The sequence below is a fragment of the Lactuca serriola genome, chromosome 1, assembly GCF_051521515.1.
Source record: "Lactuca serriola cultivar US96UC23 chromosome 1, Lser_US96UC23_V15, whole genome shotgun sequence".
Classification (NCBI taxonomy): domain Eukaryota; kingdom Viridiplantae; phylum Streptophyta; class Magnoliopsida; order Asterales; family Asteraceae; genus Lactuca; species Lactuca serriola.
The window spans coordinates 70803408-70816356 of record NC_136408.1 but is presented as its reverse complement, the minus strand read 5'-3'; positions in this window follow the sequence as shown (position 1 = coordinate 70816356).

The following is a 12949-nucleotide window of genomic DNA, read 5'->3' as shown; positions in this document are numbered from 1 at the left end:
CCTATGTAATATGAAAAGATACACATTTGTATCTAATTAGGATTTGAACTACTAATTAGATATGATTATACACTCCAAGACGCGAAAACACTTCAAATGAAGTGTTTGGAGTGGCCTGGGTGACATCTACGGACGTATAGGGCTTAGATAATGAGTTCGCTCTTCAAGAGTAAACTCCTTAGGGAGTTTACGGCCCTAAGACTATGACCACATGAGTTCACGGCCGTGAACTCATGGTTGATGGGTTTTAAGGTGCTAAATGGTCAAATATCACTTGGGGAAAGTTGCTAGGATTTAATCTAAGGCATATGAAGGAGTTAAACCACCAAAGGAACCATCAAAGGGAGTTTACGGCCCTAAACTAGGAGTTTACGGCCGTAAGCTCCTATACCTTCCTTATATTAATGATTTAGGCCGTTACATGAGTTTCCAAGGAGTTTGGACACTCATGAGATTATAATAAACATATAAATTTAAATAACTTAGCCCCAAAACGAAATCAGAACGAATCGCTAAAGACGGGTTTTACGAGCGGAACGGGTTACAGCGATGAAACAACTTCGGGTTGTCACAATATTATTGTGTGTGATTTGGTGAGTGAGTGCAAGAAAGCATTGAATCAAAGTTTATCCGTTCCTTTTATCCAAAGTAGGAGGCAAGCGATATCTGTGGGACCCTCGATGATTTAGTGATGGCACCTAAACGCTTGGCCAAGCCAGGACTAATTTGATGTGTTCAATTGTAGTATGTTGTCAGTCGTCATAAATCAGAAATCGGGAAACAATACTTAGACAGAGAGAATGATTTAAATCCATGTCTCAGTCTATACGATATCTAGAATGGAGGAATATATGATCCCTTATCTAAAGTACGTGGATCTGATAAGATCAAAGTTCAAAGCGGATTTTGAAAGCTACGATTGCAAATCAGGATCTGAAGTCATACGCAGAATAGTTATTTGACTTATCCAAGTGGGAGACTGTTGGATTAGTGTCTAAGTCCATAACTATTTTGGTATGTACTTGACCCGATGGTGCATGGTCCTTTTGAGTTGCCTTCACCAAAGAAACTTGATAGGATGAATTATGGAGAGAAAGGATTAATTATGATTTATTAATATATTATGAGAGTAATATATTAAAGGAGAAATCATATTGTTTAATTAATATTGGTCAAGAATTAATTGATAATTAATTTTGTGGCTAAAAGAGATTAATTAAATTTAAGGGACTGGAACTTTAATTATAAGATAGTTGCATTTGGGCTATGGATTACCTTGGAATAATAGGTTGGGTGAATTCTATGGGGAAACCCATTAGAAATCGCCCAAGGGATATTCTAAAAGAGTCCATGGGCTGGTTAGGGCTTAAGCAGTCAAATTAGGGTTTCTTAGTTGAAAACCCTAATAGCCTACATGTATATATAGTACCCTTAAACCCCAAAAACGGGGCTAAGATTTCCACTAGGTTTCTGGACGTTTTGGGCAGCCTCCTCTCTCCCTATTCTTCATCCTCTTGCTCTTGGTGTTTGTGAGCCATTAGAGGAGTGACAATTGTGACTCTAAGCTTTCTAAAGTCATTATGTGACAACCCAAAATTTATTCCGCCGTTATAACCCGTTTCCGTTAATAGAATATTCTATTTTATAAAAGTTCTGTTAATTTGGGTAGACAAATCAATAAATGTTTTATTTTATTTTCATTTTATCTTATTATCATCGTAATGAAATAAATTAAAAAAAACACGTAAATTACTTTTCCATTTAGTTGGAAAAAGTTTATTTTTAATTACGACCATTTAACCGGGTAAAACTTTAAACCTCGTTTAACATAAGTATTGGGTAGTCGTATATCGGGTACAACACCCAAGCCCTATATAAAGGTGGGTGGACACTCCTTAGGACCTTTTTACCACACTAGACACTCTTTCTCTCTCTACTCTCTCTCCTTAAGTCTGATTTCATCCCAAAACCGCAAGTTTCCGCCTCCAAAATGTAAGTTCCCTTACCCTAACAGAAACAGCAACAGGGGTAGTGGCAGCATGGACTGCCACTATCTGATGGTGGTAACTGCACCTATTGCACCACAGAAGGATACCAGCATATCCGGTGATAGGTGCTTGGGCTGAGGAATCGATAACAGAAACAGCAACAGGGGTAGTGGCAGCATGGACTGCCACTATCTGTTGTTTAATCGAGGACTCCAGGGAAGACTGACTCTTCTTCTTCTTCTTCCAAAACTTTCTTTTCTCACCACTCTTCTCTGTTGGCTCAGGAGTGGCGGCCGCTTCCTCTGGGTCATCGCTATGGTCGATCAGGGTTTGCGCTAAGCATTTGGCGCTGTCATAGGTATCCGGCTTCGCAGCTAAAACGTTCCCTTTGGTTGGCTGGGTCAATCCCCAGATGAACCTCTCAACCTTCTTACTCTCCGGGGTAACCATTCCCGGACAGAGTAATGCCAGGTCATCGAATCTGGATGTGTAGGCGGCGATATCGGAACCCTTCATCTTTAGGTTCCAGAGTTCATGCTCCAGCTTTTGTATTTCACCCCGAGGGCAGTATTCCGCGAACAGAAGTTCCTTCATACCTTCCCAACCCATAGCATTTGCTACAGGTAAAGTTAAGGATTTGACTCGGGCGTTCCACCAAGTCAGAGCTTTATCGGTGAATATGCAGGCAGCGAATTTCACCTTGTCAGATTCTGAACAGGCACAGATCTCGAAGATAGATTCGATTTTCTCTAACCACCGAGTTAAAGCAATGACACCCCCTGTGCCATCGAAGAATGTGGGTTTTGCATTCATAAAGTCCTTATAGGAATACTCCTTCCGGTGTCCCTGGCTACCTTCCTGGTTTTGGGGTTAGGGACCACCTCCTGAACCACCGGGGTTTATTTGAGACATGGTGGCTGCCACTGCGGCAGTAACAGCTGTCTGGAACACGACATGATCAAATTGAGGAGGAGGTGGTGGTGGTGGAGGGTTGTTATTCTTTGAGCTGGGTCTTTTCCTAGGAGGCATCTTGATCTAGAATAGCTAGGAAAGAGAGGATCATAAGTCCTCTGAATTGAATCAAGAGATATGGAACAGGGGATATCTCATTAAGACAGATATAGAATTTTATTAAGCAATAAAGCAGGAAAGAGTTATCAAAGCAGATAAACTATCGCTAAAGGAATGATTGAGGAGCAACGCTGGAATGAAAATTTCTATAATGGATTTGGCTCGAGAAAGACTCCCATAGTATTTCATGATTCCCTGCAGCGATGGCTCGTTGTTTGGGTATTGGGTAAGTTTTTGGCATGCTGCATACCACATTCACTCCCAAGCACATGTTGGTCGTGTCTCGAATGAATATAGTTGGCCATGCTATATTGATCCTAGACACGACTACATAACTGCCCAGGTTTAACCGCAACGTACAACACCCATTTACTTATTTTTTGTTCTACTTGTAGTTACGGATTTCGACGGTTAGGTATACTTGTATTCTTTTGAAAATACTTATATTATAAAGTATACTTTTAATTCAGAGCACTTGGGCCCCTTAGTGTTTATAGTCTTATACCATGTAAGGTTTGGTATACTAGTTCACTATAAACAAGGGCTCTGATACCAATCTGTCACACACCGAAACCGAAGACGGAAACGTTCCGGGGCGGAGGACGTCATGAATATCGCAACCAATGTACATAGTAAGCATAGTAAACACAAAACATTACATTACATAGAAATATTTACATTGTTTGAAAACAAAGAGTTACAAAGGTTATACATATATATCATATGAAAAAAAGTTAAGACGAGTCTTCTATACGCTCCGTTTTCTCCAAAAGATCACGATGTACCTGTCTAATGTGGACCTGAGAATACAAGTAAATTGAAAATCAGCATAAAGCTGGTGAGTTCATAAGCGGTTTAGTTTTGAAAAGAATGAGTTCCCTTTGGTTTTCTGAAAAAGACGTTATTCAAGAAAATCTCATATTTTCTTATATAAAAACAGTTTAGTTATTATTCGTTACACAATTCGATTATGAGCAGTTATGTTATCCCAGGAAAATCCCATATTTTCCTATTAGTTTAGTTTTCCATTCGTTACATCATTCGTTTACGAGTTGTTATGTTATCCCAGGAAAATCCCATATTTTCCAAAACGTTGCGGTTAGTTCTTAGTTCGGGTTTCGATGTCAAGTATCTACCATACTTATAGTATTAGTTAGGTATTCTGATATCTTAGTTATCCTACACTCGAATGTCGATTATCTACTATACTTAGTTGTATTTTTGAATATTTGGATACACTCAGAAACGTACATTAATTGTATATTTGATGTTCTGGTGATTTCCAAAAGAGTACATTAGACATATCTTCGAAACTCTGTCGACATCCAAAGGCATATGTTTTCGAAACTCAGTCGATGTCCAGAGGCGTACTTTTGAATTATTTTCGAAACTCTGGTGGCACTCAAGGCGTACACTAACTGTATTTCCGAAGTCTTGGCGTCATCCAAAGGCGTGCTTTCGTATTCGTATTCGTATACCTATTCCTATTCCTATTCCTATTCCTATTCGTATTCGTATTCGTATACCTATTCCTATTCCTATTCCTATTCGTATTCGTATTCATATTCATATTCGTATTCGCATTCGTATTCGTTCTGTCCTAACTGTGTGTTATTATCCCTTCACTCTCTATCTACGTGGAGTGGTAAAGTTCTAAGTTTAATGTTATTATTCCTTCACTCTCGTATCTACGGGGAGTTTTATCAAGAACATTTTAATGCTTTAAGATTCATGCTTTTAACAACAATTATATGGAAATTCATTTGTGAAATATAAAATATAACATTTTAAAACGAGCTTCACAAATAACATGACAATTTACTCTGCAAGTTGAACGATTGGTTAATATAGTTTTTCCGTGTTAAAAGCATACGAAATATGAAATAGATCAAATAAAATCATAAGTTTGAGTACAAGATTTCCTTGTACTTTTGCTTGTATTCCCCCCTGAAAACATTGAAAAACATTGAAAAATGGTAGGGGTATGAACTCACCGGTTGAGGAACGCGTCAGTTTGGATCCTAAATGTCAGATCGGGGCTTGCAAACGCACAAGATTCCTATGTAATATGAAAAGATACACATTTGTATCTAATTAGGATTTGAACTACTAATTAGATATGATTATACACTCCAAGACGCGAAAACACTTCAAATGAAGTGTTTGGAGTGGCCTGGGTGACATCTACGGACGTATAGGGCTTAGATAATGAGTTCGCTCTTCAAGAGTAAACTCCTTAGGGAGTTTACGGCCCTAAGACTATGACCACATGAGTTCACGGCCGTGAACTCATGGTTGATGGGTTTTAAGGTGCTAAATGGTCAAATATCACTTGGGGAAAGTTGCTAGGATTTAATCTAAGGCATATGAAGGAGTTAAACCACCAAAGGAACCATCAAAGGGAGTTTACGGCCCTAAACTAGGAGTTTACGGCCGTAAGCTCCTATACCTTCCTTATATTAATGATTTAGGCCGTTACATGAGTTTCCAAGGAGTTTGGACACTCATGAGATTATAATAAACATATAAATTTAAATAACTTAGCCCCAAAACGAAATCAGAACGAATCGCTAAAGACGGGTTTTACGAGCGGAACGGGTTACAGCGATGAAACAACTTCGGGTTGTCACAATATTATTGTGTGTGATTTGGTGAGTGAGTGCAAGAAAGCATTGAATCAAAGTTTATCCGTTCCTTTTATCCAAAGTAGGAGGCAAGCGATATCTGTGGGACCCTCGATGATTTAGTGATGGCACCTAAACGCTTGGCCAAGCCAGGACTAATTTGATGTGTTCAATTGTAGTATGTTGTCAGTCGTCATAAATCAGAAATCGAGAAACAATACTTAGACAGAGAGAATGATTTAAATCCATGTCTCAGTCTATACGATATCTAGAATGGAGGAATATATGATCCCTTATCTAAAGTACGTGGATCTGATAAGATCAAAGTTCAAAGCGGATTTTGAAAGCTACGATTGCAAATCAGGATCTGAAGTCATACGCAGAATAGTTATTTGACTTATCCAAGTGGGAGACTGTTGGATTAGTGTCTAAGTCCATAACTATTTTGGTATGTACTTGACCCGATGGTGCATGGTCCTTTTGAGTTGCCTTCACCAAAGAAACTTGATAGGATGAATTATGGAGAGAAAGGATTAATTATGATTTATTAATATATTATGAGAGTAATATATTAAAGGAGAAATCATATTGTTTAATTAATATTGGTCAAGAATTAATTGATAATTAATTTTGTGGCTAAAAGAGATTAATTAAATTTAAGGGACTGGAACTTTAATTATAAGATAGTTGCATTTGGGCTATGGATTACCTTGGAATAATAGGTTGGGTGAATTCTATGGGGAAACCCATTAGAAATCGCCCAAGGGATATTCTAAAAGAGTCCATGGGCTGGTTAGGGCTTAAGCAGTCAAATTAGGGTTTCTTAGTTGAAAACCCTAATAGCCTACATGTATATATAGTACCCTTAAACCCCAAAAACGGGGCTAAGATTTCCACTAGGTTTCTGGACGTTTTGGGCAGCCTCCTCTCTCCCTATTCTTCATCCTCTTGCTCTTGGTGTTTGTGAGCCATTAGAGGAGTGACAATTGTGACTCTAAGCTTTCTAAAGTCATTATGTGACAACCCAAAATTTATTCCGCCGTTATAACCCGTTTCCGTTAATAGAATATTCTATTTTATAAAAGTTCTGTTAATTTGGGTAGACAAATCAATAAATGTTTTATTTTATTTTCATTTTATCTTATTATCATCGTAATGAAATAAATTAAAAAAAACACGTAAATTACTTTTCCATTTAGTTGGAAAAAGTTTATTTTTAATTACGACCATTTAACCGGGTAAAACTTTAAACCTCGTTTAACATAAGTATTGGGTAGTCGTATATCGGGTACAACACCCAAGCCCTATATAAAGGTGGGTGGACACTCCTTAGGACCTTTTTACCACACTAGACACTCTTTCTCTCTCTACTCTCTCTCCTTAAGTCTGATTTCATCCCAAAACCGCAAGTTTCCGCCTCCAAAATGTAAGTTCCCTTACCCTAACAGAAACAGCAACAGGGGTAGTGGCAGCATGGACTGCCACTATCTGATGGTGGTAACTGCACCTATTGCACCACAGAAGGATACCAGCATATCCGGTGATAGGTGCTTGGGCTGAGGAATCGATAACAGAAACAGCAACAGGGGTAGTGGCAGCATGGACTGCCACTATCTGTTGTTTAATCGAGGACTCCAGGGAAGACTGACTCTTCTTCTTCTTCTTCCAAAACTTTCTTTTCTCACCACTCTTCTCTGTTGGCTCAGGAGTGGCGGCCGCTTCCTCTGGGTCATCGCTATGGTCGATCAGGGTTTGCGCTAAGCATTTGGCGCTGTCATAGGTATCCGGCTTCGCAGCTAAAACGTTCCCTTTGGTTGGCTGGGTCAATCCCCAGATGAACCTCTCAACCTTCTTACTCTCCGGGGTAACCATTCCCGGACAGAGTAATGCCAGGTCATCGAATCTGGATGTGTAGGCGGCGATATCGGAACCCTTCATCTTTAGGTTCCAGAGTTCATGCTCCAGCTTTTGTATTTCACCCCGAGGGCAGTATTCCGCGAACAGAAGTTCCTTCATACCTTCCCAACCCATAGCATTTGCTACAGGTAAAGTTAAGGATTTGACTCGGGCGTTCCACCAAGTCAGAGCTTTATCGGTGAATATGCAGGCAGCGAATTTCACCTTGTCAGATTCTGAACAGGCACAGATCTCGAAGATAGATTCGATTTTCTCTAACCACCGAGTTAAAGCAATGACACCCCCTGTGCCATCGAAGAATGTGGGTTTTGCATTCATAAAGTCCTTATAGGAATACTCCTTCCGGTGTCCCTGGCTACCTTCCTGGTTTTGGGGTTAGGGACCACCTCCTGAACCACCGGGGTTTATTTGAGACATGGTGGCTGCCACTGCGGCAGTAACAGCTGTCTGGAACACGACATGATCAAATTGAGGAGGAGGTGGTGGTGGTGGAGGGTTGTTATTCTTTGAGCTGGGTCTTTTCCTAGGAGGCATCTTGATCTAGAATAGCTAGGAAAGAGAGGATCATAAGTCCTCTGAATTGAATCAAGAGATATGGAACAGGGGATATCTCATTAAGACAGATATAGAATTTTATTAAGCAATAAAGCAGGAAAGAGTTATCAAAGCAGATAAACTATCGCTAAAGGAATGATTGAGGAGCAACGCTGGAATGAAAATTTCTATAATGGATTTGGCTCGAGAAAGACTCCCATAGTATTTCATGATTCCCTGCAGCGATGGCTCGTTGTTTGGGTATTGGGTAAGTTTTTGGCATGCTGCATACCACATTCACTCCCAAGCACATGTTGGTCGTGTCTCGAATGAATATAGTTGGCCATGCTATATTGATCCTAGACACGACTACATAACTGCCCAGGTTTAACCGCAACGTACAACACCCATTTACTTATTTTTTGTTCTACTTGTAGTTACGGATTTCGACGGTTAGGTATACTTGTATTCTTTTGAAAATACTTATATTATAAAGTATACTTTTAATTCAGAGCACTTGGGCCCCTTAGTGTTTATAGTCTTATACCATGTAAGGTTTGGTATACTAGTTCACTATAAACAAGGGCTCTGATACCAATCTGTCACACACCGAAACCGAAGACGGAAACGTTCCGGGGCGGAGGACGTCATGAATATCGCAACCAATGTACATAGTAAGCATAGTAAACACAAAACATTACATTACATAGAAATATTTACATTGTTTGAAAACAAAGAGTTACAAAGGTTATACATATATATCATATGAAAAAAAGTTAAGACGAGTCTTCTATACGCTCCGTTTTCTCCAAAAGATCACGATGTACCTGTCTAATGTGGACCTGAGAATACAAGTAAATTGAAAATCAGCATAAAGCTGGTGAGTTCATAAGCGGTTTAGTTTTGAAAAGAATGAGTTCCCTTTGGTTTTCTGAAAAAGACGTTATTCAAGAAAATCTCATATTTTCTTATATAAAAACAGTTTAGTTATTATTCGTTACACAATTCGATTATGAGCAGTTATGTTATCCCAGGAAAATCCCATATTTTCCTATTAGTTTAGTTTTCCATTCGTTACATCATTCGTTTACGAGTTGTTATGTTATCCCAGGAAAATCCCATATTTTCCAAAACGTTGCGGTTAGTTCTTAGTTCGGGTTTCGATGTCAAGTATCTACCATACTTATAGTATTAGTTAGGTATTCTGATATCTTAGTTATCCTACACTCGAATGTCGATTATCTACTATACTTAGTTGTATTTTTGAATATTTGGATACACTCAGAAACGTACATTAATTGTATATTTGATGTTCTGGTGATTTCCAAAAGAGTACATTAGACATATCTTCGAAACTCTGTCGACATCCAAAGGCATATGTTTTCGAAACTCAGTCGATGTCCAGAGGCGTACTTTTGAATTATTTTCGAAACTCTGGTGGCACTCAAGGCATACACTAACTGTATTTCCGAAGTCTTGGCGTCATCCAAAGGCGTGCTTTCGTATTCGTATTCGTATACCTATTCCTATTCCTATTCCTATTCCTATTCGTATTCGTATTCGTATACCTATTCCTATTCCTATTCCTATTCGTATTCGTATTCGTATTCATATTCGTATTCGCATTCGTATTCGTTCTGTCCTAACTGTGTGTTATTATCCCTTCACTCTCTATCTACGTGGAGTGGTAAAGTTCTAAGTTTAATGTTATTATTCCTTCACTCTCGTATCTACGGGGAGTTTTATCAAGAACATTTTAATGCTTTAAGATTCATGCTTTTAACAACAATTATATGGAAATTCATTTGTGAAATATAAAATATAACATTTTAAAACGAGCTTCACAAATAACATGACAATTTACTCTGCAAGTTGAACGATTGGTTAATATAGTTTTTCCGTGTTAAAAGCATACGAAATATGAAATAGATCAAATAAAATCATAAGTTTGAGTACAAGATTTCCTTGTACTTTTGCTTGTATTCCCCCCTGAAAACATTGAAAAACATTGAAAAATGGTAGGGGTATGAACTCACCGGTTGAGGAACGCGTCAGTTTGGATCCTAAATGTCAGATCGGGGCTTGCAAACGCACAAGATTCCTATGTAATATGAAAAGATACACATTTGTATCTAATTAGGATTTGAACTACTAATTAGATATGATTATACACTCCAAGACGCGAAAACACTTCAAATGAAGTGTTTGGAGTGGCCCGGGTGACATCTACGGACGTATAGGGCTTAGATAATGAGTTCGCTCTTCAAGAGTAAACTCCTTAGGGAGTTTACGGCCCTAAGACTATGACCACATGAGTTCACGGCCGTGAACTCATGGTTGATGGGTTTTAAGGTGCTAAATGGTCAAATATCACTTGGGGAAAGTTGCTAGGATTTAATCTAAGGCATATGAAGGAGTTAAACCACCAAAGGAACCATCAAAGGGAGTTTACGGCCCTAAACTAGGAGTTTACGGCCGTAAGCTCCTATACCTTCCTTATATTAATGATTTAGGCCGTTACATGAGTTTCCAAGGAGTTTGGACACTCATGAGATTATAATAAACATATAAATTTAAATAACTTAGCCCAAAAACGAAATCAGAACGAATCGCTAAAGACGGGTTTTACGAGCGGAACGGGTTACAGCGATGAAACAACTTCGGGTTGTCACAATATTATTGTGTGTGATTTGGTGAGTGAGTGCAAGAAAGCATTGAATCAAAGTTTATCCGTTCCTTTTATCCAAAGTAGGAGGAAAGCGATATCTGTGGGACCCTCGATGATTTAGTGATGGCACCTAAACGCTTGGCCAAGCCAGGACTAATTTGATGTGTTCAATTGTAGTATGTTGTCAGTCGTCATAAATCAGAAATCGGGAAACAATACTTAGACAGAGAGAATGATTTAAATCCATGTCTCAGTCTATACGATATCTAGAATGGAGGAATATATGATCCCTTATCTAAAGTACGTGGATCTGATAAGATCAAAGTTCAAAGCGGATTTTGAAAGCTACGATTGCAAATCAGGATCTGAAGTCATACGCAGAATAGTTATTTGACTTATCCAAGTGGGAGACTGTTGGATTAGTGTCTAAGTCCATAACTATTTTGGTATGTACTTGACCCGATGGTGCATGGTCCTTTTGAGTTGCCTTCACCAAAGAAACTTGATAGGATGAATTATGGAGAGAAAGGATTAATTATGATTTATTAATATATTATGAGAATAATATATTAAAGGAGAAATCATATTGTTTAATTAATATTGGTCAAGAATTAATTGATAATTAATTTTGTGGCTAAAAGAGATTAATTAAATTTAAGGGACTGGAACTTTAATTATAAGATAGTTGCATTTGGGCTATGGATTACCTTGGAATAATAGGTTGGGTGAATTCTATGGGGAAACCCATTAGAAATCGCCCAAGGGATATTCTAAAAGAGTCCATGGGCTGGTTAGGGCTTAAGCAGTCAAATTAGGGTTTCTTAGTTGAAAACCCTAATAGCCTACATGTATATATAGTACCCTTAAACCCCAAAAACGGGGCTAAGATTTCCACTAGGTTTCTGGACGTTTTGGGCAGCCTCCTCTCTCCCTATTCTTCATCCTCTTGCTCCGGGTAAAACTTTAAACCTCGTTTAACATAAGTATTGGGTAGTCGTATATCGGGTACAACACCCAAGCCCTATATAAAGGTGGGTGGACACTCCTTAGGACCTTTTTACCACACTAGACACTCTTTCTCTCTCTACTCTCTCTCCTTAAGTCTGATTTCATCCCAAAACCGCAAGTTTCCGCCTCCAAAATGTAAGTTCCCTTACCCTAACTTGTTCTAAACATCATTGATTGTTGTTATAGCTCAAAAATCATTCAAGAAAGCCAAAGAAAAGGAGTTTACGGCCTAAGAACCTCCTTAGGCCGTAAACCCCTAAAAAGGTGCCAAAAATGCCCAAATTCACCCCTTTAGGCTTAGAAACTAGTTTTGGATTTAACCTAGAAGTGTTTGAGTCATGAATCAACAAGTATGGGGGCTTGAAAAAGGTTTTACGGCCCAAGCATATGCTTAGACCGTAAACTCCCTCTAAACATGCAAATCAAGCCCAAAACCTTTCCAAACCACATTTAGGCTTAGATATGACTTAGGGACTTACAATTTCGGACATGGAACACCTAAATCTTGTCATTTGAAGGGAAAACAAGAGTTTACAGCCCAAGCATATGCTTAGACCGTAAACTCCCTTTAAACATGCCAAATGAACCTTTAAACCCCTAAAAAGCCTTATACCCTCACTAGAACTTGTTAAGAATGAGCCAAGGACCTCAAAATCGAAGATTGGAAGGTGCCCAAGAGTTCACGGCCTAAGCCATGGGGCTTACGACCGTAAACTCCCAAGGAGTGGTCCTAGGACCATAAACTCCAATGGAGTACTCTTTTGGAACCTTAAACACCCCTATAGCCTTGTATATTGCCTTAGAATCACTTCTAGAACCACAAGAGTCTTGAAATCACTCAATTACACTCCTCCCATGAGTTTACGGCCGTAAAGTCATGGGGAAGGTGGTCTCCCAGCCGTAAACTCACCAAAGGTGGGTTTAGGAGGAGTAAACTCCATAGTGAGGCCTAAAACTCCTTCCTTGCAACCCATTAGCCTTCTAGCACTCAACCATAGAACTTCTATTCACATTAGGATATCTATATGTGTTTAATTAGAGTTTAAATCACTAATTACTTGTAAACATATGTCTTCATATGTTACTAGGGTCATAAAGGGTGTACAAGTCTTTACTTGACACCAAACGCTCGTCCGACA